This window comes from Trichechus manatus, unplaced genomic scaffold (genome assembly GCF_000243295.1).
Source record: "Trichechus manatus latirostris isolate Lorelei unplaced genomic scaffold, TriManLat1.0 scaffold00042, whole genome shotgun sequence".
Classification (NCBI taxonomy): Eukaryota; Metazoa; Chordata; class Mammalia; order Sirenia; family Trichechidae; genus Trichechus; species Trichechus manatus.
Genome location: NW_004443978.1, coordinates 8238446 through 8245633, shown reverse-complemented (window position 1 = coordinate 8245633; position 7188 = coordinate 8238446).

Sequence of the window (7188 nt, the reverse complement as noted above, 5' to 3'; positions counted from 1 at the left end):
GGAGAAGGACATCATGCTTGGTAAAGTAGAGGTACAGCGAAAAAGAGGAAGACCCTCAATGAGATGGATTGACACAGTGGCTGCAACAATGGGCTCAAATGTAGCAACAATTGTGGGGATGATGCAAGACCAGGCAGTGTTTTACTCTGTTGTATGTAGGTTACCTATGAGTCAGAACCAACTTGATGGCACCTAACAACAACAACAGACAATCCTGCAACAATAATACTAACAAACACTAATTTATGAATGGATACATAGGCAGCTAGGTATACCAAGAGGTGTGGGAGAGGTAAGGGAACACATCCCCCTGCAGATAGAGGTTTGGTGGTGGATATTTGTACATACGTAACTGTAGGTGCTGCTTATGTATTAATATAGACAATAGACCACACAAGTGCCATAGTCAGGGCAACTTCTTAGACATAACCAAACACCTTGTGGGATGAAGTTCCTAGACTCAAAGGCAAAGGACCATAGACTTGGGGGTCATCTATGTCAACTGGCCCAACACAGTTCGTAAAGATAAAGTTCTGCATCCTACTTTGATGGGTAGTGTCTGGGGTCTTAAAAACTTGCAAGCAGCCATCTAAGATGTATCTATGGGTCTCTTACCGTACGGAACAAAGGAGAGTGAAGAAATCCAAAGACTCAAGGAATCAATTAGTCCAAAGGACTAATGGACCACATGAACCACAGCCTACATGACCCCGAGACCAGAAGAACTAGATGGTGCTCAACTACCACTATGGACCACTCTGACTGGGATCACAACAGAAGGTCCCGGACAGAGTGGGAGAAAATTGTAGAATAAAACATCAAGTTCACAAAAAAAGACCAGACTTACTGGTCTGACAGAGACTGGAGGAACTCCCAAGACTATGGCTCTAAGACAACCTTCTAAACTGGAACTGAAGCCTTTCCCGGAAACCACCTTTCAGCCAAACCATAAATAGGCCCATAAAATAAACAAGAACACCTGAGAGGAATGTGCTTCTTAGAACAATCAATTATACAGGATCAAAAGGGCGACATTTTCCCAAAAGCAAAGATGAGAAGGCAGGAAGGGATAGAACATCAGGTCGAAAGGAAACGGGGAACCTAGGAAGGAAATAGAGTGCTGACACATTGTGGGGGATGAAACCAACATTATGGAACACTACGTAGAAACCATCAAATGGGAAACTAATTTCCTCTGTAAACTTTCACCTAATGCACAATAAGAAATTCTAAAAAAAAGAAAGACTAAGAGAAACTCTTACAGCATTTGAAAGCAGTGCCCAATAATGAGGAAAAACCAGTCAGGCTGAACATAGATTTCTCCTCACTAAGATAAAATGTTAGAAAGTAATGACGCAATGTCTATAGAGTTTCAAAGAGAAACGGTATCAGTAATCTATTGCTGTGCAACAAACTACCCCAAAACTTCTTGGTTCAAAACAACAATTACTTATTTTTCATCATTATGTGGTTGGCTAGGCTTAGTTGGTGGTGCTTCTGCTCCATGTGGGTGTCAGCTGGGGTCATTCACACAGCTGCCTTCAGCTGGAAGCTCTGCTAGGGTTAGAACATCCAAGCTGGCTTTGGATATTCACACGCCTGGTGCCTCACGTGGGGTGGCTGGATGGCTGTAGGCTGTCTCAGCTTCTCTCTCCACAGGGTGTCTAATCATTCAGTAGCCCATGCAAGATTCTTTATATGGCAGGTGAATCCTATGAAGGCAAAAATGGAAGCTGCCAGTCCTTTAAAGGCCTAAACCAAAAGTCACACAGTATCATGTTTGCCATATTATAGACCAGAGCAAATCACAGGGCTAGGTTAGATTCAAGGGGAGGAGAAACGGACTCACCTATTGATAAGAAGGGTGGTATGCACACGCAGGGACGGAAGACACTGTCAGGAGCCACCTAATCTACCACAGAACAATTGAGACTCAAGAATTTCACACACATTTGTTTGTGAAGGGCTAAGAAAGATTGTCTCAGAAACACATATGCTCAGAAAACTTACCTCTTATGTCCCTCTTGAAAAAAATATTTAAATCATATTTTAGCTATGAAAAGATTAGTCAAAATTAAGATTGGCAATGACAAGATGAGGAAAGATAGGCAAGTAGATATTGAAACGTGTAAATGTAGAATTAAATCTAACTAATCGTTATGAATGAAATTGAAATCTGAATACAGATAGAAAAATAGTTCTTGAAAGATAAGTAATACAGTATAAAAATAATAATTTAATAATACAAACGTCTTTCCTGAACTTCAGAGTATATTAACAAAGACTCCAAAGAAGAGAGGGCTGGGAATGACAGCAGGGAGCTGGAAAGCAAGATAAAATCCATATTGTACGTGGGCAGAGTCATGCATTTTTTAATTTTAATTAGGGAAATACAGGTAGTTTTCAAATAAAGATAACCAGAACTCTATTGCCCACCCCTCAAAACTGCTCTACCCCATCTCCGTAAAGGGCACCACCAGGCAGCCAGGTGCTCAAGTAAAAAATCCAAGTGCCATTGTGACCCTTCTCTTTTCCTCCCCACCACAAGGACTTCATCAGCATGCTCAGGAGACTCGGCCTCTGAAACATATGGAAAAAGTTGGGGGTTTTAATACTCCCCCCCATATACATGCACACACATTTTTAAGAATGCTACCTAGAGTGTTCAGTATAACTTTTGATTTTTCAGACTCTCAAAAGAGACAATAGTTTTTCAGTTAATGTAAGCAAATATTTGCTATTTGAAGTCACCCTCCAAGTTCAGTAAATTTATCAATGGCTAAATTCAATTTAAGTGTTCCAGATGTAATACAGGAATGATATGTAAGAGAACATGTCCAGCTGGTTTGACCTTCATAATACACCTTGAATTCACCCACTTTTCTGTCGGTAGCACACCACCTAGCACACCATATCCTCCGTGATCCCTGGAGACTAAAAGGTTACCTCTTTTGTCTCCCCTCCATACCATCCGTTCTCCTACTACCGGCTTCGTGGCTTTTTTAAATTGGAGATCAAACTGAGCCACTGCCCTGCCTGACGTTCTCCCCACTCTCCCTGAGCACCTATGCTGCTGCTACTGGGGCCTTTTTTCTGTCTCCTGAAGCCACTCAGACAGTCCCACCTTAGGGCCTTGGCTCTAGCTGGCTCTTCTGCCTACACTAGAACGTTTTCCCCCCAGATACCTGGCTGGTAGGGTCCTTCTTGCCATTAGTCTCAGATTAAATGAGTAACCGCCTTAGGGGGGTCTTCTCTGACCCGCCAAATAAAGTAAGCCCTCCAGCCACTTACCCTCACATTACTCTGCTTCACTTTTTCATGGCAGGCCCCTTACCCTGTCTATCTTCATGCGTATGTATTCATGTGTTTATTATCTGTCCCTCTGTTGGAAGTAAGCAACTTGAAAGATTTCATTTATGTCATCCTTTACCCTCAGTGCCTAGCACAGTGCCTGCTACCAAGCAGATAACTGAAAGTTATGAACAATAAAGGAATGCGTGAACTACTATGGTTAAAAGAAGAAGTAGACTTTCCAAATAACTGGAGAATATATAAAGTATAAAGGTTTCATGAAAAAAACACAGAACTTAGGAAATGGCAGAAAGCATAGAACAAAATGACAAAAATTACGCCAAATTTTTCAGCTGGGTTTAAAAATAAAATTCAGTTGTGGTATATGTTTCTTCAAAAGGATTCATCTAAAACAAAATGATGCAGAAAGGTTTAAAAGATGGAATAGACAAAAAATTTATTAGGTGAATGCAAACATGAAAGAAGCAGGGGTCCTAATATGAATTTCAGTCCAGAAGAAATCAAGGCAAACACATTGAATGGGGCAAAGGAGGTTTTATTATATTGGTAACTATTCAATCTGCAGTGCAATGAATATTCATATACTATGTATCCTATGTAACACAGCATGAAGATGGAACAATACAAAGAAAAACGTCAGACCTCCAATTGTGATGGAAGATTTTAACACATCTGCCTTAAATGTGTTTTACTAGGTGAGGAGAGTGGGGACAAAGCAGGATATAAACCAGAAGACCGACTAATAAAATAATCAAAATAAGTAACAGATAATTGGAGTCAGTACAATTTAAAAAATGAATTAAAATCTGTTTAATGCTCAAGTTCAATAATAAACAGTTTTTGAAGTACTATATACTAAGCATAGAACTAGATTATGGGAGATGGTTAATGCACCTTCTTTTCTGATTAATATGGCATTTTTTTCAAATGGGGCATATACTGGATCACAAAGAAAGCCCCAATGAATTTCAAAAAGCAGAAGTTGCACAAGCTATAGTCCTTGCGCACAACACAAAAGCCTGACAATTAATAACAAAATTTAAAAAGCAACAAACCTAAACACATGGAATTTTTTTAAACCTAAAACTGAAAGATTCTTTTTTTTAAAGAAATTTATTGTGGCAAAACATACATAAAAGTTGCCATTTTAGCAATTTTTAAATGTGGAACAGTGTCATTAATTACATTCACCACATTGTGCAACTGTCACCACTATTTCCAAAAGTTTTTTTATCACCCCAAACAGAAACTCGGTACATTTTCAGTAATAACTGCCCACTCCTCCCTCTTCTCAGCCCCTGCTAACAACAAATAAACTTTGGTCTCTATGCATTTGCCTATTCTAGATACTTCATATAAGTGGGATCATACAATATGTGTCCTTTTGTGACTGACTTATTTCACTTAGTGTATTTTCAAGGTCCATCCATGTTGTAGCATGTATCAGAACTTCATTTCTGTTTATAGCTGAATAATATTCCATTGTATGTATGTAACAAATTTTATTTATCCATTTATCTGTTGATGGACACGTGGGTTATTTCTACCTTTTGGCTATTGTGATGAAATGCTGCAGTGAATGTTGGTGTACACATGTCAGCCTGAGTCCCTGCTTTCAAGTCTCTTGGGTATATACGGACGAGTAGAATTGCTGGGTAATATGGTAATTCTATGTTTAACTTTCTGAGGAACCACCGAACTGTTTTCCACAGCAGTACAACATTCCCAACAATGATTGAGGGTCCCAATTTCTTCACATCCTGGCAAACACTTACTATTTTTCATTTTTCTGATATCAATCCCAGTATGTGTGAAATGGTATCTCATTGTGGATTTGATTTGCATTATCCAAGACCAGCAGAGTTGCAGGATGACATCAAGAGCATAACACATGAAGTAAGAGGTCATTACAAAGACAGGAAAGAAGGAAAATAGCAAAATGAGTGTCAGAAGAGATTCTGAAACTTGCTCTTTAGCACAGAGTAGCTAAAGTGAACAAAAGAAATGATGAAGTAAAAGCTGAACAGCGTATTTCAAAGGGTGGCTCAAGAAGATAATGTAAAGTGTTACAATGAAATGTGCAAAGACCTGAAGTTAGAAAACCAAAAGGGAAGAACACACTCGGCATATCTCAAGCTGAAAGAACTGAAGAGAAAATTCAAGCCTTGAGTTGCAATACTGAAGAATTCTATGGGCAAAAAATTGAATGACTGAGAAAGCATCAAGACAAGATGGTAGGAATATACAGAGTCACTGTACCAAAAGTAATTGGCCAACATTCTACCATTTCAGGAGGTAGCATATGATCAAGAACAGCTGGTACTGAAGGAAGATGTTTAAGTTGCACTGACTGCATTGGCAAAAACTGGGCTCCGGGAACTGCTAACCAAAAGTTCGGCTGTTCAAAGCCACCGGACCCTCCTTGGAAACCCTATCGGGGCAGTTCTACTCTGTCCTATTGGGTAGCTATGAGTCAGAATCGACTCGACGACAACGGTTGTTTTTTTATTAGGAACTAATAGGAAAACCAGTTGAGATGCTTAACAAACAGTTGCAATTCTGGAAGCACTTACTAATCTATGCCAAGAAATTTGGAAGACAGCTACCTGACCAACCAACTGGAAAAGTCCATATTCCTGCTCATTCCAAAGAAAGATGATCAAATAGAATGTGGAGATTATTGAACAATATCATTAATATCAGAAGCCAGCAAAATTCTGCTGAAGATAATTCCAAAATGGCTGCAGCCATACATCAACAAGGAACTGTTAGAAATTCAAGCTGGATTCAGAAGAGGATGTAGGATGAGGGATATCATTGCTGGTGTCAGATGGATGTTGGCCAATGCAGAGAATTCCAGAAAAATGTTTACCTGTGTTTTATCAACTATGGAAAGGGATTCGATTGTATGGATCATAACGAATTATGAATAACATTATAAAGAATGGGAATTCTAGAACACTTAATTGTGCTCATGTAGAACTTGGTCAACAGGCAGTTACAAACAGAAAAAGGGGATACTTCATGATTTAAAATCTGAAAAGGTGTATGGCAAGGTTGTATCCTTTTATCTTACTTATTCAATCTGTATGCTCAACAATCAATCTGAGAAGCTGGACTATATGAAGAAGAACGTGGGATCAGGATTGGAGGAAGACTCATTAACAACTTGTAATATGGAGATGCACAACCTTGCTTGCCAAAAGTGAAGATGATTTGAAGCACTTACTGATGAAGGTAAAAGACTACAGCTTTCAATATGGATTCCATCTGAACATAAAGAATACAAAAATCCTCACAACTGGCCCAATAAATAACATCATGACAAATGATGAAGAAATTGAAGTTGTTGAGGATTTCTTTTTACTTGGATCAACTAACAACATCCATGGAAGCAGCAGTCAAAAAATTGAACGATGTATTTCATTGGAAAAATCTGCTGCAAAAGACCACTTTAGAGCATTAAAAAGCAAGATGTTACTTCGATAACTAAAGTGTGCCTGACCCAAGCCATGGTCTTTTCAACGACCTCATATGCATGTGAAAACTGGACAATGAAAAAGGAAAATGGAAGGAGAGTTGACATATTTGAATTGTGCTGTTGGCAAAGAATATTGAATATACTGTGGACTGCCAGAAGAATCTGCCTTGGAGGAAATCGAGCCAGACGACTCCTTAGAAGGAAGGATGTCGAGACTTCATCTTACGTACTTTGTACACGTTATCAGGGAAGACCAGTTACTAGAAAAGCACATCATGTTTGGTAAAGTAGTAGTTGTTGTGTCTTGCGAGTCATTCTGACTCACAGCGACCCTATAGGACATAGTAGAACTGCCCCAAAGGGTTTCCTAGGCTGTTATCATTATGGGAGCACAT